Genomic DNA, 24,128 nt, shown 5'->3' with positions numbered 1-24,128 from the left:
AAAGTTCTAATTAAAAATAATTGATACATGAATGCTAATAAATGCACTTGGTGACCCACACAAATAGACTTGCGATTTGAGGGCATATTGTGTGCTCACAGCACTCTAAATGAATCTATAATTTAAAGATCTCTGTTCAAAAAAAGCCACATGAAGCTAAAAGAAAGCAGATTAGGTCCTCTGCTAAAACCAAGGCCAAATCCAACTTTTGAGTTCACAGGGGAATTAACAGAGAATACAGAGTAAGGTTAAGTGTTTAATCTGTGTGAAAAGCCCCTTGTTATTAACAGAGTAATAGGGGTCACACTGCTTTAGAAGTTGAGATTATGAGTGTCAAAAAATTCTGCTTATTGCATGCAAATAAACTTATTTATGGAACAGAAACAGACTCACAGATTTAGAGAATGAATTTATAGTTGGAAGAGAGGGGAAAGTTTGAGGGGATGGGATCGTTAGGGAGTTTGGGATGGTAAGGTACACATTGCTATATTTAAAATAAATAACCAACAAGAATCTATTATATAGCGTGGGAAACTCTGGTCTGTGTTATATGACAACACTGATGGGAGGGAAGTTAGAAGGAGAATGGGAGTATGGATATATACACTGTTGACCGGAAACTATCACAACATTGTTAATCAGCCATAATCCAATACAAAATAAAACGTTTAATAAAAAATGCTTGACAAAGACAGTGACAATTGATAATAGATTTAGGGAAAAGAGTCAGAACAGACACAGAGATCTTAGCCAGTTAAATATATATGGGGATGGAGCAATGGGAAACTAAAAATAAAGATGAGTTTAAAACAATGCAGAGTCTAAGCAAGGTTAATGAGAACACAATACTTCAGGAGGAGATTTTGATTTGTGTTAAGATATTAAGTGAGTTGGTCTTCAGTTCAGTTCACTCATTCAGTCATGTCCGACTCTTTTTGACCTCATGGACCACAGTATGCTAGGCCTCCCTGTCCATCACTAACTCTCAGAGTTTACCCAAACTCATGTCCATTGAGTCGGTGATGCCATTCAACCATCTCATCCTCTGTCATCCCCTTTTCCTCCCACCTTCAATCTTTCCCAGCATCAGGGTCTATTCCAATGAGTCAGTTCTTCACATCAGGTGGCCAAAGTATTGGAGTTTCAGCTTCAACATCAGTCTTTCCAATGAACACTCAGGACTGATCTCCTTTAGGATGGACTGGTTGGATCTCCTTGCAGTCCAAGGGACTCTCATTTGGCAAAACTAATACAATTATGTAAAGTTTAAAAATAAAATTAAATTTAAAAAAAAGAGTCTTCTCCAATACCACAGTTGAAAAGCATCAATTCTTCAGCACTCAACTTTCTTTAGTCCAACTCTCACATCCATACATACCAAGGATATGGGAAAAACCATACCTTTGACTAGACAGACCTTTGTTGACAAAGTAATGTCTCTGCTTTTTAATATACTATCTAGGCTGGTCATAACTTTTCTTCCAAGGAGTAAGATTATTTTAATTTCATGGCTGCAGTCACCATCTGCAGTGATTTTGGAGCCCCCCAAAATAAAGTCAGCCACTGTTTCCCCATCTATTTGCCATGAAGTGATGGGACCAGATGCCATGATCTTAGCTTTCTGAATGTTGAGTTTTATGCCAACTTTTTCACTCTCCTCTTTCATGTTCATCAAGAAACTCTTTACTTGGTCTTACGTTGTCCTTAATGTACTTTCACAGCAGTAAGGCCATTTTCGTTGTGCACTGCAGACTAGTAGAATGTTTGTCAAAGCAGAGGTTGGAATTTTAAGTATAGATGTGGGCTTCACTTGCTTACAAGGTCAATTGAATATCTAAACTGGCAATATTACAAGACTCTAAAACAGAAGTGCGGGGGGTGAGGGGGTGGGGAAGAGCCTAGCTTTTAGAGCTTTGAGATTTCAAAACCTGTAAACTTGTCACTTCGTTAAATTTTATTGTATTTAGAAGTGGTTTGCAAAGGCTGCAATCCCTCAGATTTTGTGTACACATGTTATTAACATTAACTGCTTCCAAATAGGTATGCAGTCCTATAATTGTGACTCTGAACTCTTTGGTATAGACAAATGACAACTATTTTTTGTCATTGTTGTTTCTTGTTGAATTGTCTCTATAGAGATCAAAAACTATAGTACAGTGAAGTATCTCATTGCTTTTTGCCATGCAATGGCACCCAATTCTAGTACTCTTGTCTGGAACATCCCATGGACAGAGCCTGGTAGGCTGCAGTCCACGGGGTTGCTAAGAGTTGGGCACGACTGAGCGACTTCACTTTCACTTTTCACTTTCATGTATTGGAGAAGGAAATGGCAACCCACTCCAGTGTTCTTGCCTGGAGAATCCCAAGGACGGGGGAGCCTTGTGGGCTGCCGTCTATGGGGTCACACAGAGTCGGACAAGACTGAAGCGACTTAGCAGCAGCAGCAGCACATAATAGTTAGGTAATGAAATATCATCATTTATTGTATTCTAGATCACTTGAGTTTTATTTGTTTTAATCAGAAATTTTAGATTTAGAATCAGTCAGGCTATAGTTAAACATGGAAATATCTAACTAGTTTGGGGAGTGTTTGTATCAAATTAAGGGACAAGAATATGCTCATTTAAGGGTGGAAAGCTAGAAACAGGGATCCGATAGTTTGTAATCAGGAGATTCATTTCATTCTGCAGCAAAGGCAAAGGAGCAGCACTACAGCTCAAAGACTCATGAGGGGCTGAGATCTAGGCTTCAATCCAAGAAAAAGTCTAAGAAAAGTGCAATCAGGCAGAGGGCAGACATGCAAAGTTATTAACAAATGGTAAGTCTAGTATTTATTGAATGCTAACATGGACTAGATATTGTGGTAAGACATTTACATTTATTATCATCATTTTTCTTTAGAACAGTACTGTCAAAAAAGTATTGCTTTCCTCATTTTAGAGGCAAGATACTCTCTATCATATAAGTAAATTGTCAAATAATTTATGCTCAAGAACGATAAGTGAGGCCTTTTAACTACTGTGCTGGTAAATTTTAAATGTCAACTTGGTAGGCCATGATGCAGACAAACATTATTCTGAATGGCCCTTTAAGGATGTTTTGGGATGAGATGAGTGATTTTAACATTTTATTTTATACCGGAGTACAGCTGATTAACAGTGTTGTGTGAGTTTCAGGGGTACAGCAAAGTGATTCAGTTATGTATTACATGCACCTATTCTTTTTCAAATTATTTTCCCATTTTAGGTTACTAGATAATATTAAGCAGAGTTCCCTGTGCTACCCAGTAGGTCCTTCTTAGTTATATGTTTTAAATATAGCAGTGCATTTGTCAATCTCAAACTCCCAACTATCTGTCCTATCCACCCTTCTCCCCTGGTAACCAAAAATTCATTTTCTAAGTCTGTGTGTCTGTTTCTGTTCTTTAATTAAGTCCATTTGTATAATTTTGTTGTTGTTGTTGTTAAGTGCTAAGTCATGTCTGACTTCCCAAGGAATTCAGCATGCCAGGTTCCTCTGTCTTCCACGATCTCCTGGAGTTAGCTCAAATTCATGTCCATTGAGTCAGTAATGATATTTAACCATCTCATCTTCTGCCTCCCCCTTCTTTTCCTTCAGTCTTTTCCAGCATCAGGGGCTTTTCCAATGCATCAGTTCTTTGAATCAGGTGGCCAAGGAATTGGAGCTTCACTTCAATGTCAGTCTTCACTGCTTTGATATCCTTACAGTTCAAGGGACTTTTTTTTTTTTTAATTTTATTTTATTTTTAAACTTTACAATATTGTATTAGTTTTGCCAAATATCGAAATGAATCTGCCACAGGTATACCTGTGTTCCCCATCCTGAACCCTCCTCCCTCCTCCCTCCCCATACCCTCCCTCTGGGTCGTCCCAGTGCACTAGCCCCAAGCATCCAGTATCGTGCATCGAACCTGGACTGGTGACTCGTTTCATACATGATATTATACATGTTTCAATGCCATTCTCCCAAATCTCCCAACCCTCTCCCTCTCCCACAGAGTCCATAAGACTGATCTATACATCAGTGTCTCTTTTGCTGTCTCGTACACAGGGTTATTGTTACCACCTTTCTAAATTCCATATATATGCATTAGTATACTGTATTGGTATTTTTCTTTCTGGCTTACTTCACTCTGTATAATAGGCTCCAGTTTCATCCACTTCATTAGAACTGATTCAAATGTATTCTTTTTAATGGCTGAGTAATACTCCATTGTGTATATGTACCACAGCTTTCTTATCCATTCATCTGCTGATGGGCATCTAGGTTGCTTCCATGTCCTGGCTATTATAAATAGTGCTGCAATGAACATTGGGGTACATGTGTCTCTTTCAATTCTGTTTTCCTCAGTGTGTATGCCCAGCAGTGGGATTGCTGGATCATAAGGCAGTTCTATTTTAAGAGTCTTCTTCAGTATCACAATTCAAAAGCATCAATTATTCTGTGCTCATCCTCCTTTGTGGTCCAACTATCACATATGTACTGCTGCTGCTGCTGCTGCTAAGTCGCTTCAGTCTTGTCTGACTCTGTGTGACCCCGTAGACGGCAGCCCACAAGGCTCCCCCATCCCTGGGATTCTCCAGGCAAGAACACTGGAGTGGGTTGCCATTTCCTTCTCCAATGCATGAAAGTGAAAAGTGAAAGTGAAGTCACCCAGTTGTGTCTGACTTTTAGTGACACCATGGACTGCACCCTGCCAGGCTCCTCTGTCCTTGGGAATTCTCCAGGCAAGAACACTGGAATGAGTTGCCATGCCCTCCTCCAGGGAATTTTCCAAACCCAGAAATCGAATCCAGGTCTCCCACATTGCAGGTGGATTCTTTACCATCTGAGTCACCAAGGAAATCCAAGAATACTGGAATGAGTAGTCTATCCCTTCTCCAGGGAACCTTTCTACCCAGGAATTGAACCAGGGTCTCCTGAATGGCAGATGGATTCTTTACCAGCTGAGCTACCAGGGAAGCCCCTGGAAAAGACTATCAAATACAAATTCCCAACACTTCTTCTCTCTGCATACATTTTAAAAATAATTGTTATCTAACTGGGCTCGGAGAAGGCAATGGCAACCCACTCCAGTACTCTTGCCTGGAAAATCCCATGGATGGAGGGGCCTAGTGGGCTGCACACCATGGGGTTGCTATGTGTCGGACACGACTGAGCGACTTCATTTTCGCTTTTCACCTTCATGCATTGGAGAAGGAAATGGCAATCCACTCCAGTGTTCTTGCCTGGAGAATCCCAAGGATGGGGGAGCCTGGTGGGCTGTTGTCTATGGGGTCGCACAGAGTCAGGCATGACTTAAGTAACTTAACAGCAGCAGCAGCAACTGGGCTACTTATTGACAGTTATATCTTTTCAAGTTTGGAATATCATAAAAATGTTAGACAATGAATTCAATACTCCTCTCCAAGTTCCTCATTCCTACTTATTCTAAGCCTTGATGCAGGTTGATTAGGAAGAACATAATATTATTATCCCCTAAACATAAGATTTTGGTGATATAAGACATAATCTCAGCAGAGGATACTAACTTATTTCTCTCAGGGGTTCTTACTCCTGAGAATAGGTTATATCAAAACTTCTAGGGTGCTTATTTAAAAAGTATGACACAAGCATATTTGCAAATATGCTTTGAAAATTCCTAAACAATTATTCTAAGTACTATATTAGGTTCCTTGATTCATCATTAGTCCATCAATTTTGTTCAGTTACTCTTCTAAACTTACTTCTAATGCGACTTCTCATATTTATAATATATTCTGCACATATAACATCATCCCAACTATTCCAGTCTGGTAATTTAAAACCAGTCTTTGTGATTTAAGTGACTCAGAGGGTAAAGAATCTGATGATAATGCAGGAGACACAAGAGATATGAGTTTGATCCCTGGTGTGGGAAGATTCCCTGGAGGATGAATGGCAATCCCTCAACTCCAGTATTTTTTTTTTTTCCTTGTACTGTATTTTATTTTATTTTTGTTCTTTTTTTCTTTAAATCCCATGGGTACAGGAGCCTGGCATTCTATAGTCCGAAGAGTCACGAAGAGTAGACATGACTGAGCACACACAATGCTGTTATATAACACATTCTATAACTAAATAATTTTCTATCAGATTACATGGATTCAATGTTGGAAGGATATTTGCTCATACATTTCATTGATCATGGGCACAGTAAAATAGTAGAATCATAGGTGTATACACATACACCTATAGATACACACACACACACACACACACACACATATATATGTATATATATATATATAATACATATATATATATATATATATATATATATATACAAATCATATGTATACTTACATGACTGGAAAAGGTCAGTTTTCATTCCAATCCCAAAGAAAGGCAATGCCAAAGAATGCTCAAACTATCGCACAATTGCACTCATCTCACATGCTAGTAAAGTAATGCTCAAAATTCTCCAAGCCAGGCTTCAGCAATATCTGAACCATGAATTCCAGATGTTCAAGCTGGTTTTAGAAAAGGCAGAGGAACCAGAGATCAAATTGCCAACCTCTGCTGGATCATTGAAAAAGCAAGAGAGTTCCAGAAAAACTCTATTTCTGCTTTATTGACTATGCCAAAGCCTTTGACTGTGTGGATCACAATAAACTGTGGAAAATTCTGAAAGATATGGGAATAACAGACCACCTGACCTGCCTCTTGAGAAACCTATACGCAGGTCAGGAAGCAACAGTTAGAACTGGACATGGAACAACAGACTGGTTCCAAATAGGAAAAGGAGTAAGTCAAGGCTGTATGTTGTCACCCTGCTTGATTAACTTATATGCAGCGTACGTCATGAGAAACTCTGGGCTGGAAGAAGCACAAGATGGAATCAAGATTGCCAGGAGAAATATCAGTAACCTCAGATATGCAGATGACAACACACTTATGGCAGAAAGTGAAGAGGAACTAAAGAGCCTCTTGATGAAAGTGAAAGAGGAGAGTGAAAAAGTTGGCTTAAAGCTCAACATTCAGAAAACGAAGATCATGGCATTGGGTCCCATCACTTCATGGGAAATAGATGGGGAAACAGTGGAAACAGTGTCAGACTTTTTTTATTTTTATTTTATTTATTTATTTATTTTTTTTTTGAGGCTCCAAAATCACTGCAGATGGTGATTGCAGCCATGAAATTAAAAGATGCTTACTCCTTGGAAGAAAAGTTATGACCAACCTAGATAGCATATTCAAAAGCAGAGACATTACTTTGCCAACAAAGGTCTGTCTAGTCAAGGCTATGGTTTTTCCAGTGGTCATGCATGTGAGAGTTGGACAGTGAAGAAAGCTGAGCACCGAAGAATTGATGCTTTTGAACTGTGGTGTTGGAGAAGACTCTTGAGAGTCCTTGGACGGCAAGGAGATCCAACCAGTCCATTCTGAAAGAGATCAGCCCTGGGATTTCTTTGGAAGGAATGATGCTAAAGCTGAAACTCCAGTACTTTGGCCACCTCATGCAAAGAGTTGATTCATTGGAAAAGACTCTGATACTGGGAGGGATTTGGGCAGGAGGAGAAGGGGACGACAGAGCATGAGATGGCTGGATGGCATCACTGACTCGATGGACGTGAGTCTGAGTGAACTCTGGGAGATGGTGTTGGACAGGGAGGCCTGGTGTGCTGCCATTCATGGGGTCGCAAAGAGGCAGACACGACTGAGTAACTGAACTGAACTGACATATGTATGTGTTTATGTAGAACAAATAATTTGTCACTAAGAACAGAAGCAGAAAGCACAGAAAGAAATCAATCAACATTTATGTTTATACACAAGTACACAGATGCATGTGTACATGCGTACTAAGTCGTTTCAGCCATATCCAACTCTTTGTGACCTTATGGACTCTAGCCTGCCAGGCTCCTCTGTCCATGGGATTCTCCAGGCAAGAATACTGGAGAGGGTTGCCATGCCCTCCTCCATGGGATCTTCCCAACCCAGAGCTCGAACCCATGTATCTTATGTCTCCTGCATTGGCAAGTAGGTTTCTTTACCACTATTGCCACCTGGGATGCCCTTTGAGCCTTGATATCCTTGTCAAAATAATGCCGTATACTAATACCTATTGCCCCTTCATGGATCACTGCTTTGTCATGGTGAAGGGGCTTGCATAACTTAATGGAGCTATGAGCCATGCTGTGGGGCCACTCAAGGTGGACAGGTCATAGTGGGGAGTTCTCACAAAATGTAGTACATGTGAGGAGGGAATGGCAAACCACTCCAGCATTCTTTCCATAAAAACTCCATGAAGAGTATGAAAAGGCAGAAAAATATGACATGAGAAGATGAGCCATCTTTTTGGCTTAGGTTGGAATGTATCCAGTATGCTATTGGGGAAGAGCAGTGGGCAAGTACTAATAGCTCCAGAAAAAATGAAGCAGCCAGGCCAAAGCAGCCAGACCAAAGCAGCAACAATGCTTAGTCGTGGATGTGTCTGTTAATGAAAGTAAAGTCTGAAGCTGTAAAGAACAATATTGCATAAGAACTTGAAATGTTAAGTCCATGAATCAAGATAAATTGGATGTGGTCAAGCAGTAGATGACAAGAGTGAACATGGACATCTTAAAGAATTACTGAACTAAAATGGACTGAAATGTGTGAATTTACTTCAGATAATTAGTACTACTACATTATAGTAGTAGACTACTACATTATATCTACTACTGTGGGTAAGAATCCTTTAGAAAAAATGAAGTAGCCATCATAGTAACAAAGGAGTCTGAAATGCAGTACTTGGATACATTCTCAAAAATGACAGGATGATCTAGATTCATTTCCAAGGCAAACCATTCAATATCACAGTAATACAAGTCTATGCCCCAATCACTGATGCTAAGGAAGCTGAATTTGACTCATTTTATGAAGACCTACAAGAGCTTCTAGAACTAACACCAAAAAATATGTGCTTTTCATCATAGGGGATTTTAATGAAAAGTAGGAAGTCAAGAGATACCAGAAATAACAGGCAAATTTGGCCTTGGAGCACAAAATGAATCAGGTCAAAGACTCACAGTTTCCTCCAGACAACACATTAGTCATAGAAAACACCATTTTCCAACAACACAAGCAATGACTCTACAAATACACATCACCAAATAGTCAATACCTAAATCAGATTGATTACATTATTTGCATCTAAAGATGGGGATGCTTTACAGAGTCAGCAAAAACAAGATATGGAACTGACTGTGGCTCAGATCCTGAGCCCCCTATTCCAAAATTCAAGCTTAAATTGAAGAAAGAAGAGAAAACCACTAGACCATTCAGGTATAACCTATATCAAATCCTCTATGATTATACAGTAGAGGTGGTGAATAGATTTAAGGAAATAGATCTAGTAGACAGAGTGAAGAATTATGGACAGAGGTTTATAGCACAGTACAGGAGGTGGTGATCAAGTCACCCCAAAGAGAAGCAAACACAAGAAGGCAAAGTGTTTGTCTGAGGAGGCTTTACAAGTAGATGAGGAAAGAAGTGAAAACCATGAAAGACAGGAAAAAAATACACCCAACTGAATGTAGAATTCCAGAGAATACCAAGGAGAGATAAAAAGGCCTTATTAAATGAAAAATGCAAAGAAATAGAAGGAAACAATAGAATGAGAAAAGCTAGAGATATTTTCATGAAAATTGAAGATATCAAGGGAGCATTTCATGAAAGGTTGGGCGTGATAAAGGACAGAAATGGCAAGAACCTAACAGGAGCAGAAGAGATTAAGAAGAGTGGGTAGTAATACCCAGAAGAACTATAGAGAAAAGGTCTTAATGACACATATAATCATGATGGTGTGATCACTCACCTGGATACACACACCCTGGAGTGTTAAGTCAAGTGGATCTTAGGAAGCATTATTACAAACAACCCTAGTGGAGGTGACAGAATTCCAGTTGAGCTATTTCAAATCCTAAAAGATGGTGCTGTTAAGGTGCTGGACTCAATATGTCAACTAATTTGGGAAATTTCAGCAATGGGCACAGGACTGGAAGATGTCAGTTTTCATTCCAACCCCAAAAGAAGGACAATGCCAAAGAATGTCAAACTAACAAACAGTTGTGCTTATGCTAGTAAAATGTTTTTCAAAATCCTTCAAGTTAGGCTTCAGCAGTACCTGAACTGAGAATTTTCAGATGTACAAGCTGAATATAGAAAAGATAGTATAACCTGAGATCAAATTTCCAACATTCATTGGATCATAGAGAAAGCAAGGGACTTTCAGAAAAAACATCTATTCCTGCTTCATTGGCTACACGAAAGCCTTTGACTGTGTGGATCACAATAAACTGTGGAAAATTCTTAAAGAGAAGGGAATACCAGACCATAATACCTATCTCCTGAGAAAGCTGTATGTGTGTCACAATGCAACTTTGAAGAACTGACTAAATTAAAATTGGGGAAAGAATAAGATAAGGCTGAAAATTTAAGTACATCCTGCAAAATGCTGGGCTGGATGCCTCACAAGCTGGAATCAGGATTTCTGGAAGAAATATCAACAACCTCAGATATGCAGATAATGCCACTATCAGCAAAAAGTGAAGAGAAACTAAAGAGACTCTTGATGAGGGCGAAGAAGAGAATGAAAAAAACTATCTCGTGGATTTGAAGTTCAGTATTTCTAAGCCTACAGGTATAAAATACACACTTTCCAAGAGAGAAACAAAAAGAAGACAGATATCAACATTTGAAACACTGCAAAGATGATGGACACTCCCAGAAAGATACATCTAACTGGGCAGAATGGTCTTCACTTCCTTTTTCCACAAGATTGTGCAATGGACTTTGACAGTGGGGAATTGTTGCTGGGAGGAAACCAATTCTGACTCCATGTTGGACACTGTTTCTTTAACTTGCTTTTGCTGCTCTTGCTATTATGGTGCTATTGTTGTTGTTCAGTCACCCAGTCATGTCTGACTCTTTGCGACCCCATGCACTTCAGCACACCAGGCCTCTTTGTCTCTCATCGTCTTTCAGAGTTTGCCCAAATTCATATTCATGGCATTGGTGATTCCATCCAGCCATCTCATCCTTTGATGCTATCTTCTCCTTCTGTCCTCAATCTTTCTCGGCATCTGGGACTTCTCCAATGAATTGTCTGTTCACATCAGATGAACAAAATACCAGAGCTTTAGCATCAGTCCTTCCAATAATTTGGCCACCTGATGCAAAGAACTGACTCATTTGAAAAGACTCTGATGCTGGGAAAGATTGAAGGCAGGAGAAGAAGGGGATGAGAGGATGAGATGGTTGGATAGCATCACTGACTCAATGCACATGAGTTTGGAGACACAAGAAACATGGGTTTGACCTTTGGGTCAAAAGATCCCCTGGAGGAGGGTATGGGAACCCACTCTAGTATTCCTGCCTGGATAATCCCATGGACAGAGGAGCCTGGTTGGTTACAATCCATGGGGTTACAAAGGGCCAGATACAACTGAAGCAACTGCACAGACATTCCAAATGCTGGCCGTTCCCTTGGAGATATTTTGTTATACTGAAGACCATTTTCCTCTACTTCCTCACTGCCTATCACTCTCTGTTCTGCCTTTTGAGTTTAATTCCTCATTGCTTCTTTCTCTCTGATCTATAAAAGAAACTGGCATTCAGACTCCAATAATATGATTATTTTGAGGTGCTAGCTTGCCATTTTGTCTGTTGGCTGCTTTCTGAATAAAATTGTTCTCCTTGTCTCAGGGGGAAAAAAAAATAGCTTAAAACTTAACTGTCAGAAAACTAAGATCATGAGATCCAGTCCCATCATTCCATGGCAAATAAGAAGGGGAAAAGTGGAATCACTGACAGATTTTAATTTCTGGAGCTCCAAAATCACCTCAGATGGTGACTGCAGCCATAAAATTAAAAGATGCATACTCCTTGAAAGGAAAGCTGTGACAAAACTTCACAGCATATTAAAAAGCAAAGACGTTACTTTTCCAACCAAAGTCCCTGTAGTCAAACTATGGCTTTTCCAGTAGTCATGTACGATGTGAGAGTTGGACCATAAAAAAGGCTGAGCACCAAAGAACTGATACTTTCAAGCTGTGGTGCTGGAGAAGACTCCTGAGAGTCCCTCCCACTTCAAAATAGATCAAATAGTGAATCCTAAAGGACATGGTGACAGCAGCCATTAAATTAAAAGAAGCTTGCTCCTTTGAAGAAAAGTTATGACCAACCTAGATAGCATATTCAAAACCAGAGACATTACTTTGCCAACAAAGGTCCATCTAGTCAAGGCTATGGATTTTCCAGTGGTCATGTGTGGATGCAAGAGTTGGACTGTGAGGAAAGCTGAGCACCGAAGAATTGATGCTTTTGAACTGTGGTGTTGGAGAAGACTCTTGAGAGTCCCTTGGACTGCAAGGAGATCCAACCAGTCCATTCTGAAGGAGATCAGCCCTGGGTATTCTTTGGAAGGAATGATGCTAAAGCTGAAACTCCAGTACTTTGGTGACCTCATGCAAAGAGTTGACTCGCTGGCAAAGACTCTGATGTTGGGAGGGATTGTGGGCAGGAGGAAAAGGGGATGACAGAGGAAGAGATGGCTGGATGGCATCACTGACTCGATGGACGTGAGTTTGAGTAAACTCCGGGAAATGGTGATGGACAGGGAGGCCTTGCATGCTGCGATTCATGGGGTCGCAAAGAGTTGGACATGACTGAGCAACTGAACTGAACTGAACTGCACTGAAAGGAAATAAACCTTGAATATTCTTTCGAAGGACTGATGCTGAAGTAAAGGCTGCAATTCTTCGGTCACATAGGGCGAAGAGCTGACTCATTGGAAAAGATCCTGATTCTGGAAAGTTGAAAGCAAAGGTGAAGAGGGAAGCAGAAGATGAGTTGGGTGGATGGCATCACTGACTCAATGGGCATGAATTTGAGCAAACTCCTGGAGATAGTGAAGGACAAGGAAGGCACTTGGTGAAGTAGATTTTGGAAATACACAGAAGTAAGGAAGAGTATAGATAGATAGTAGATAGATGATAAATGATAGGCCTCAAATAGTCAGACATGACTTAGTGACTGAACAAAATAATAAATACCTACCTCATAGGATTTTGTAGGGAAAAATAAGGTACTTCAATTAAAAATCTCAGTATAATGCTATCAATGAACATTGGTTGACCAATTTTATAAAGCATTCAATTTAAATAATTATTCAGAACAATAAGGCAGAATTATTTCCATCTACCTCCTAGTCTTAGCCTCTTGGATCAGAGAAGTGAAAATAATCAGGAAGAATTACTTTAGAAAGTCAATACTTTCCCTTGTGTTTCATACAGTGACCATAATCTAAGAATTATGGTCAGAAAATAGTAAAAAAATATGTGATATAGTGATTGCTTAATGAAAAACTGGATTTAGATATTACTCTTGAATTGCTTACCAGAATGAATATAAACTACATTTGATAACAGTGTTACAGGTACTTTTGAACTATTTCCTTAATTCATTATTTTATAGTATAAATAGATCATACAGATAACATAATTTCATGGGAAGAAAAGTATTAGTCCTCTGATTTTTAGTGGCTCTGCTCTGTGAATTGTATGGTTGTGAGAGTTGGACTGTGAAGAGGGCTGAGCGCCAAAGAAGTGATGCTTTTGAACTGTGGTGTTGGAGAAGACTCTTGAGAGTCCCTTGGACTGCAAGGAGATCCAACCAGTCCATTCTGAAGATCAGCCCTGGGATTTCTTTGGAAGGAATGATGCTAAAGATGAAACTCCAGTACTTTGGCCACCTCATGCGAAGAGTTGACTCATTGGAAAAGACTCTGATGCTGGGAGGGATTGGGGGCAGGAGGAGAAGGGGATGACAGAGGATGAGATGGCTGGATGGCATCACTGACTCTATGGACGTGAGTCTGAGTGAACTCTGGGAGTTGGTGATGGACAGGGAGGCCTGGTGTGCTGCGATTCATGGAGTTGCAAAGAGTCGGACATGACTGAGCAACTGATCTGTGAATTGGATACATCAATTAACATGTCCTAATTTGTAAAAGAAAAGTGCTTTATACAGTGGAGCTGTTAAAATCAAATGAGATTACTTACTAACGTACACAGAAGAGTTATAATTGTCATGAAAATACATGGAGTTAGTCATATATAAAGGAATAATTTTAATTAATATTTGCAGGTGCATACCTTATTATATAAATTAAATTTTCAGATTTTTTGACATTTTTGGAGCATCTACCATGTGCTCAAAACTGTGATGAATGTCAGGGAGATCATAGTGAAAAAACTCACAGCACCTCTATCCTTATATCATGTATAGTCAAGAAGCTCCATACTTATAGTGTCTGCAGTACACAAAGCATGTTTTTGTACTTGTCTTCCACAGAATCAGTTTATTTAATAAGCGACTGAAGAAATGATTTAAGGAAACTTTATTCAGAGAGTAGAAATATGATTTTATATGGTGGATTTGACATTTTTTCAGTGGAATCACAGCAATTTTTAAAAGTATATTGTTTCTGTGTGAACTCAGTGGATTTATTCAACTTTATCAGACATTGATATCAAAATATTGTTGATTTTTGACATCTCCTTATATTTTTTGCTGACATCCATTGGACTTTCTTTAAAGTGAACATTGAACTTTTTTAATTAGGACAAGTCTAAAGCAAAATTTAAAAGTTTGGCATTGTTTCTAATTAATATAATTTAAGAAACAGCTGACATTTTAAACATTTTAATGAGTGATGTTTTTTAAGGTTGCAAAATTTTAAGGTTTCCTCTTTTAATTAGAAAATTTATTTCATAGTAATTTCAGCTTTCTGGTTGGATGATCCTATTTTGACTTAACTCTTAGTGAGGTTTAATGTCCTTTTCATGGATTCCACATAATGGTACTTACAGAATTTCTAGGCTGAAATTCAAAACACTCATTGCTATAAGGAGTTTCACAAAATTATCTTAACTTGCTTTTTCCATAAGCTTTGCCTACCATTTATCCTTTGCCTCTTTCCCCAAAAGAATTTTGCTCAACATTTATTTTTTTGTTCACTTTTACCCAGGAAAATCATGAAAATCTGTTTCCATCACTTTACTAATATCTCTCCAATTTATTTTATCCATTTGTTCATTTTTAATCCATTTATTCACAAATTATTTTAAAAGAGTACCACATATCAGGCACTATGCTGGGCCTTTGAGTTATGCCATGAACAAAGCAAGTGAAAATGGTGAGAAATAGTCACATTTTAGATACTATGATGAACATGCAGAGTTTGGAAGAAAGAGAATAGTCAAGAATAATTCAAAAGGCTAAGCCTAAGCAACTGGCAGGATGGATTTTCCATCAGCTGGACTGAAAACACTTGGTGAAATATATTTGGGAAATATGCAGAAGTAGGGAAGGATGTAGATAGACAGTAGATGATAGATAGGTGGTGAATAGATGATAGATAGAGAGATAGATAGGTGGGAAAGGACTGTCTATTCCATACATGGTATTGGGAATAATGGACAACTATACGAAAAAGAATTATACAACTTTCTCACATCATACACAAAAATAAAACTAAGATGTATTACAGACTAGAAGAATATATGGGCAGTACTTTATCATCATACTTACAAATATTGTTTTGGATCTATTGAGTCAGGCAAGAGCAACAGAAGCAAAAATAAGCAAATGTAACTACCTGAAACTAAACAGCTTCTTCACAGCAAAAAAAAAAAAAAAATCAACAAAAGAAAAAGCCAGTATAATGAACAGGAAAAGATTTTAACAAATATATCTGACAAGAGGTTAACATTCAAAATATGCAAAGAACTCACACAATTCAACACCAACAAACAACCTGATTAAAAAATCGAAAGAGGACCTGAATAGACATTTTTCCAAAGAAGATAATCAGGAGCTTCCTTGGTGGTCCAATGGTTAAGAATCCACCTTGCAATGCAGGGGATGGGGTTTGTTTCTGGTCAATGAATTAAGATCCCACATGGCACAGAGCAACTAAGTCCATGTACCATAACTACAGAGCCCACATGACGCCACTAGAGCCCACGTTCTACAACTACTGAAGCCCAAGGCCTCTGGAGCCTATGTGCCACAATTACTAAGCCTGTGTGAGACAGAAGATCCTGCCTGACAAAACAAAGATTCCACATGCTGCAACTAAGGCCCAAAGGAGCTAAATATATACATATAAAAGAAGACAAATAAGTGGCCAACAGACACATGAAAATATGCTCAATATCTAATCATCAGGGAAATTCAAGTAAAAACCACAAGGAGATAGTCCCTCATGTCTTTCAGAATGACTATTATCAAAAAGACAACAAATAACATGTGCTGGCTAGGATGCAGAGAAAAAAAAAAAAAAAACTACACAGAACTACACAAAAAAGATCTTCACGACACAGATAATCATGATGGTGTGATCACTCCCCTAGAGCCAGGCATCCTGGAATATGAAATTAAGTAGGCCTTAGGAAGCATCACTACGAACAAAGTAGTGGAGGTGATGGAATTCCAGTTGAGCTATTTCTAATCCTAAAAGATGATGCTGTGAATATGCTGTGAATATGAAAGGCATTCAATATGCCACCAAATTTGGAAAAATCAGCAGTGGCCACAGGACTGGAAAAGGTCAGTTTTCATTCCAATCCCAAAGAAAGGCAATGCCACAGAATGCTCAAACCACCACACAATTGCACTTGTCTCACACAAAATAATGCTCAAAATTCTCCAAGGAAGGCTTCAAAAGTAAGTGAACCATGAACTTCCAGATGTTCAAGCTGGATTTAGAAAAGGCAGAGGAACCAGAGATCAGGTTGCCAACTTCAACTGGATCGTCGAAAAAGCAAGAGAGTTCCAGAAAAATAACTACTTATGCTTTATTGACTATGCCAAAGCCTTTGACTGTGTGGATCACAATAAACTGTGGAAAATTCCTAAAGAGATGAGAGTATCAGACCACCTGACATGCCTCCTGAGAAATCTATATGCAGGTCAAGAAACAACTGTTAGAACTGGACATGGAAATACAGACTGGTTCATATCAGTAAAGGAGTACGTCAAGGCTGTATATTGTCACCCTGCTTATTTAACTTACAAGCAGAGTACATCATGTGAAATGCCAGGCTGGAAGAAGCACAGGCTGGAATCAAGATTGCTGGGAGAAATATCAATAACCTCAGATATGCAGATGACACCACCCTTATGGCAGAAAGTGAAGAACTAAAGAGCCTCTTGATGAAAGTGAAAGAGGAGAGTGAAAAATTTGGCTTAAAGCTCAACATTCAGAAAACTAGGATCATGGTATCCAGTCCCATCACTTCATGCCAAATAGGTGGGGAAACAATGGAAACAGTGACAGACTTTATTTTGGGGGACTGCAAAATCACTGCAGATGTTGACTGCAGCCATGAAATTAAAAGGCGTTTACTCCTTGGAAGGAAAGCTATGATCAAGCTAGACAGCATATTAAAAAGCAGAGACATTACTTTGTCAACAAAGGTCCATCTAGTCAAGGCTATGTTTTTTCCAGTAGTCATGTATGGATGTGAGAGTTGGACTATAAAGAAAGCTGAGAGCCGAAGAACTGATGCTTTTGAACTGTGGTGTTGGAGAAGACTCTTGAGAATCCTTTGGACTGCAAGGAAATCCAACTAGTCTATCCTGAAGGAAATCAGTTCTGAGCATTCACTGGAAAGACTGATGCTAAAGCTGAAACTCCAATACTTTTGCCACCTGATGCAAAGAACTGACTCACTAGAAAAGATGCTGATGCTTGGAAAGATTGAAGGCAGGAGGAGAAGCGGATGACAGAGGATGAAATGACATCACTGACTCGGTGGACATGAGTTTGAGTAAGCTCTGTGAATTGGTGATGGACAGGAAAGCCTGGCATGCTGCAGTCTATGGGGTCTCAAAGAGTCAGACACGACTGAGCGATTGAACTGAACTAAATACGCACTGTTATAAATTGGTTCAGTCATTATCGGAAACATGAAAGATCCTAAAATAATTAAAAATGGAACTTCTCTATTAAGCAGCCTTTTTTTTTTTTTTTTTATTTTGTCTGTACTGCATGGCATGTGAGATCTTAGTTCCCTGATTAGAGAAACAAAACTCTGGGCCCTGCAGTGAAAGCACAGAGTCCTAAACATTGGACTATAAAGGAAGTCCCTGAACCAGTATTTTTGCATCTGATTATTTACCCAAAGAAAGAAAAAATATATTCAATATTATATATGCAGCATTATTTTCATTGCAGTATTATTTCATATAGCCAAGATATGGAAGCAACCTATCAACAGATGAACAGATTAAAAATATGTGATATTTATGTACAATGGAATACACTTAGGGCTTCCCTGGTGGCTCAGGTGGTAAAGAATCTACCTGCAATCTGCAAGATCCGGGATCTCTCTCCGAGTCAGGAAGAAATCCCGGAGAAAGAAATGGCAACCCTCTCCAGTATTCTTGCCTAGAAAATCCCTTGGACAGAAGAACATGGTGTGCTACTGTCCACCAAGTGGTTACAAAGAGTCTGACATGACTGAGCCATTAACACACTGGTGGTATGAAGCAGGACCCTGTGGGGCTCCTGGACACAAAACACTCCCTGTGTCCTCCATTTGTTTCATTATAGGAAACAGCCTGCTTTCATGCCTTTCCCCGATTCCTTGAGCTCAAGCATTTGTTAACTAGAGAAAGGAGGGGATAGGAGACAACGGGAAGAATAATCAAGAGAAACAACAGTGCTGCCTTGGGTCGAAGTCCTGGTTCCCCATTGAGGGATGCGCATAACAATGTCTTTGAGCTGTTTTCCAGATACTGAAACCACCACCAGATGGAAGAATGTAACAGTATGTTGACTTCTACTTATCTCACAACCAACCAGTCAGAAGAATGTGTACAAGCTAATCAGTTCCTCTTTGAACCATTAGTATAAAACTTCCCACTTACCCCCTCCAGGTTGGGACACAATTTTGAGGGCATTTACCTTCTGTAGCTCCCTTTGCCTGGCAAAGCAATAAATCTCTTTTTTTCTACTTCACCCAAAACTCAGTCTCCACAATTTAATTCAGTTTTGGGGTACCAAGGCCAGATTCGGCTTCATTAGCCATGAAAAGAAATAGAATCTTGCTATTGTGACAACATGGATAAATCTAGAAGGTATCATGGTAAGTGAAATGAGTCAGACACAGTAAAACAAATACTATATAATTTCACTGATATGTGAAAACTAAAAATCCAAACAACAAAATAAGAACAGACTCATTGATATAAAGAACAAACAGGTGGTTGCTGGACAGTATGGTGGTGGAGGACTTCGTGAAATTGGTACAAACTTCCAGTCATACAATAAACCATGGGAATATAATATATAATATATAATATAAGTATCATGAAGAATATGCTAATAACTTTGTATGGTGAACGATAGTTACTGGATTTATGTTGATCATTTTATAAAATATGTTAATGTCAAATCACTGTGTAGTGATATCTAAAACTAATATAATATTGCACATCAAGTATATTTCAGTAAAAGATATCAAAGTGACATTATGCTGAACTGATATACTAAACAATATGTAGTAACTACTCTAGATGTATTGGTCACTTTTTTGTATTAATATGTCTTTTATTTTTTGTAGTGATATGTTTTGATTCCTACTTTTGTGTATCTTCTACAAATATTTTCTTTGTGTTACAGTGAGGCCTTCATAAAATGTCTTTTAACAATCTCTTTTAAAATTGATAACAACCTAACTTCAATGACATATAAAACCCTTTACTTTTATATATTCATCCCTCACACTTTATATGATATGGCAATTTACATATTTCAATTGTGACTAACAAGATTTTGTACATATAATAATTTTAATATTTTTTCTTTAACTTTTATACTAAAATCACATGTGATTTAGGCATTACCTTTGTAGTATAATTATTTATTTGTCTATGTGTTTGCATTTACCAGTATTTTATACGTTTATATGTTTGATGTTGCTGTTTAATGCACAATAGCAACCATAATATGGAAGCGATCATGAATTTTAGTGGTCAACTAGATAGTTCTGCCTTAGTTTCTAGTACATGAGTGACAAACTGCTCGCAGTGGTGCTGTTCATTAAATTTCTATGGCAGTGGTACCCATCATGAAGCAATACACCAAAGAAAATAAATCTAGCCCATAAAAGGGCACACCCTACATTGTGGAAAAAGAAGTAAGTCTAAGTAGTAGGTGTTCTTTACATAGTAATATTTTAGCATCACATGCAACCCAGGTTTCATAAAAAGCACAAAGCCTCTAGGTACTGATCTTTTATTAAGGCAAAACTAGAATAATCTATAGACAAGGTCTCAATGAATGGGCTTCCCTTGTGGCTCAGCTGGTAAATAACCTACCTGCAATATGGGAGACCTGGGTTCAATCTCTGGGTTGGGAAGATATCCTGGAGAAGGGAAAGGCTACCCACTCCAATCTTCTGTCCTGTAGAATTCCATGGACTGTGTAATCCACAGGGTTGCAAAGAGTCAGAGGTGACTGAGCGACTTTCACTTTCAACAGTATTTAGATAATACATATTTAAATAGTAATTTAGGGAAAATTGCAATAGTTTGCAAAAACATGTATAAGTTCATTCAAGTAGAATGAAGATACATACTATTTCTGTTTTCTATCCAGATCACCACATATTGGAAACCAACTTTAGGAAAGCACAAATTAATTGATACAAAATTTAAAAAGTTAGTCTCGGACTTCCTGGTGTTCTAGTGGTTGAGAATCCATCTGTCAATGCAGAGGACACAGGTTCAATCCCTGGTCCAGGAAGATCACAGATGCAGAGGAGAAACTAAACCCATGGGCCACAATTACTGACGCTACATGCTGCACCTACTGAAGTCCATATGCCTAGAGCTCATGCTCCACAACAAGGGAAGCCAGCACGATGAGAAGCCCGAGCACTGCAGTTAGAGAGTAGTTGGCTCTCTCCTCAAATAGAGAACAACAACAAAGACCCAGAACAGTTTAATCTCCTTGAACAATCCCTCTTAGGTTTCTGTCTGCATTCACAAAATAGCTATTATTCATTGAAGGCAGGAGGAGAAGGGGGCAACAGAGGATGAGATGCTTGAATGGCATCACCAACTCAATGGACGTGAGTTTGAGTAGGCTCCGGGAGTTGGTAACAGACAGGGAAGCCTGGTGTGCTGCAGTCCATGGGGGTTGCAAAGAGTCAGACACGACTGAGTGAGTGACTGAACTGAACTGAACTGAACTAAAAGAAGAGAAATGAAAAAAGGAGGTAATTTTAAAAAATCTAGTAAAACCAGTCAAGAAGTCTTTAGAAAGAATTATTAGAGAATATTTTAAATAGTGCTGTGCTTGCTTTCCAATGAGAGTAAGGATATGTTATGTGATTTTGCTTGTTGCCTTATGTCCTCATGTGTCTCCATCAAGTTTTAAGTTCATGTTTTATCACTGTTATGTAACCAAGTTACCATTGCAAAACTTTTTACATAATCAGAATCCAGAGACATTAGAGTTTTGGAAGCCAATAATCAGACAACTGTGATTAAGGAAAATATCATTTTACCAATAGTAATAGGGGGAATCATATGTAGTCTACTTTTGCTTGTTGAAAATTAATACTGATTTCTGTGAAATACTGAACTGCAGACTATTTCATATAAATGTAACATCTTTATTATTCAGTCAAGTTACTTCCATAAGACAGTAAATTAAATGATTCACTCAGTGAAATAGTCATTCATGTGTTTAATAGAATGCATTGTTTCATGCTACTTAAAACATTTTTCTGATATGTCTGGTGAGACTAAGAGGAATAGTTTTCCTTGCTCAAATAACATTTGAAGCTTTTTGCAAACTGGTGGCATAGTAGCTAAATACTGATGAATCATGGAAACTCTTAAGAAGTTTCATTACCAGGAGAAATTCAAAAACATCATAAAGACAAAATGACAAGTGTTTATCATAGGCCAGTTTAATTGATTTGATAATCATCTGTTTGTTTAAGAACAAATGCTGTACTACTCAACTCTGCAAAGAAGCCTAGAATTTAAAACCAAGGAACTCTTTACAATGGGTTGTCAGTCTCTAGGATTGAGGGGAGGGGAAGCCACTGAACCTGTTTCTTCCCACCCATTCCAAGGGTCTAAGTCCGAGGTTGATTCCTTTTTTCTTTCATCAAATGAGATTACATGTTAACTAAGCCATCAAACACAGCTTGATCTGGGGGGAGTTTAAATCCAATCTACACTTCAAAATCTTGTTGAGGCTTAACAACTCTTCATTTTAAAATTAGTTAAATCTCCTCCCCTAGATTATATGAAATTAACTGTGAACTACTTCAATCTGAATATGAGGTGAAATAAAATGGAATCATAGGAAAAGGATGAACAAATATCCTTATTGATAGAGATGTAAAAACTATTATTGAAAGTTGTATTGTCTTTAAAAACTTAACTCTACTTCAAAGTAGTGTCACCTCAAGACTCAGCAGGCATATCAGGTTATTATTAAAAATAACTCCTGTTTTTGAACAAAGGCTTCCCTGGTGGCTCAGAAGGCAAATAATCAGCCTACAATGCAGGGATTCTATCTCTGAGTCAGGAAGACCCCCTGGAATAGGAAATGGCAAAATTAAAGCAAAATAGCATGAGATAGGTGTTAAAATATATAGCATATCATATGCTTCCATTACTCTTGTGGAATGGAAGCATTTTCAATTCAATACTTTCAAAAGAGATTGTTTCAATTTCAATAATCATTATTTAGGAGAGTAATTACTTGAGAATAGCTGCATTATTACTGATCAAGGTTAAATAATGCATTTCAATGAAATCAAATCAGTAATTTCATAATGTAAGTCCAAATTTATGGTTTTCACAGGGTATGCTGGGTCAGATCTTTTAACTAGGAGTATGCTATGAGGTGGTGGTGGTAGTGTTCAGATCCTAAGTCATGTCTGATACTTTTGTGATACGATGGGTTGTAGTCTGCCAGGTTCCTCTGTTCATGAGATTTCCCAGACAAGAATACTTGAGTGGGTTGTCACCTCCTTCTCCAGGGGATCTTCCCAACCCAGGGATTGAACCCATGTCTCCTACATTGGCAGGTGGATTTTTTAGCACTGAGCCATCAGGGAAGCCCATAAGGTGGTGTAGTACTTTGAGAAAATAAACAGACACACACACAAAAGAAAATTTTTTTTTCTTGAAAATATTTTTCCACCAGATTATCATCTGACCAAACTATAAATAAATAAATAATCCCTTAACCATATATGAACAGCCACCACACTCACACCTAATAATCATTTATTTCAGTGAGTTTTTAGTTGAAAATGTTGTTTTGGAATGGACATTTTCCAAGATATAGTGTAAGGTTGTCAGATCTTTATAATATAAAATTCAGAATTTTGACTTCAGTTTCCTCTATCTTTCATTAAAAATTTGAGTGTTTGACCAAGACAGACAGAAATGTTCTCTCAAGACATATGCTAATTTTTAATTATGACAGTGGTCCAAGGGTTATGTAATAATCATCATAGAAAAGAAAAGAGACCTAAAGAGTGGTTAGTTCTTAGGACAGTAAATGTGCCCCCTTTCTGGGAGAAACAATTGGCATATAGGATGCAAAGTTAATTAAGCTGGAAATATAAAAGTGCATCTAAAAACTAAACACTTCTTGGAAGCAAAGCATTAAGACCTTGAACAATATTCTTCAATATCCAAATGCATCTTGATATTCCTCAGGAATAACCAGGGACCCTGAACAATGACCTGTCATAAGAAGGAACCTTTGATAAAGGGTATGAATCAGTGAGAGATCCCTAGGTAACTAAGATAGTAAAGAATCTGCCTGCAAGGCAGGAGACCTAGGTTCAATCCGTGGGTCAGGAAGAGCTCCTGGAGAAGAGAAAGGCTATCCACTCCAGTATTCTTGTCTGGAAAAATCCCATGGATAAAGGAGCCTGGTGTACTATAGCCCATGGGGTCACAAAGAGTCGGACACAATTGTGCAACTAACAGGTACACACATATGAATCAACGAACTTACCTTCACTTAAGAAAGAGGAACAGAAATATTAATT

Source organism: Bos javanicus, chromosome 11 (genome assembly GCF_032452875.1).
Source record: "Bos javanicus breed banteng chromosome 11, ARS-OSU_banteng_1.0, whole genome shotgun sequence".
NCBI classification, from domain to species: domain Eukaryota; kingdom Metazoa; phylum Chordata; class Mammalia; order Artiodactyla; family Bovidae; genus Bos; species Bos javanicus.
The sequence above is the reverse complement of the archived record's forward strand: the minus strand, read 5'-3'. Positions refer to the sequence as shown.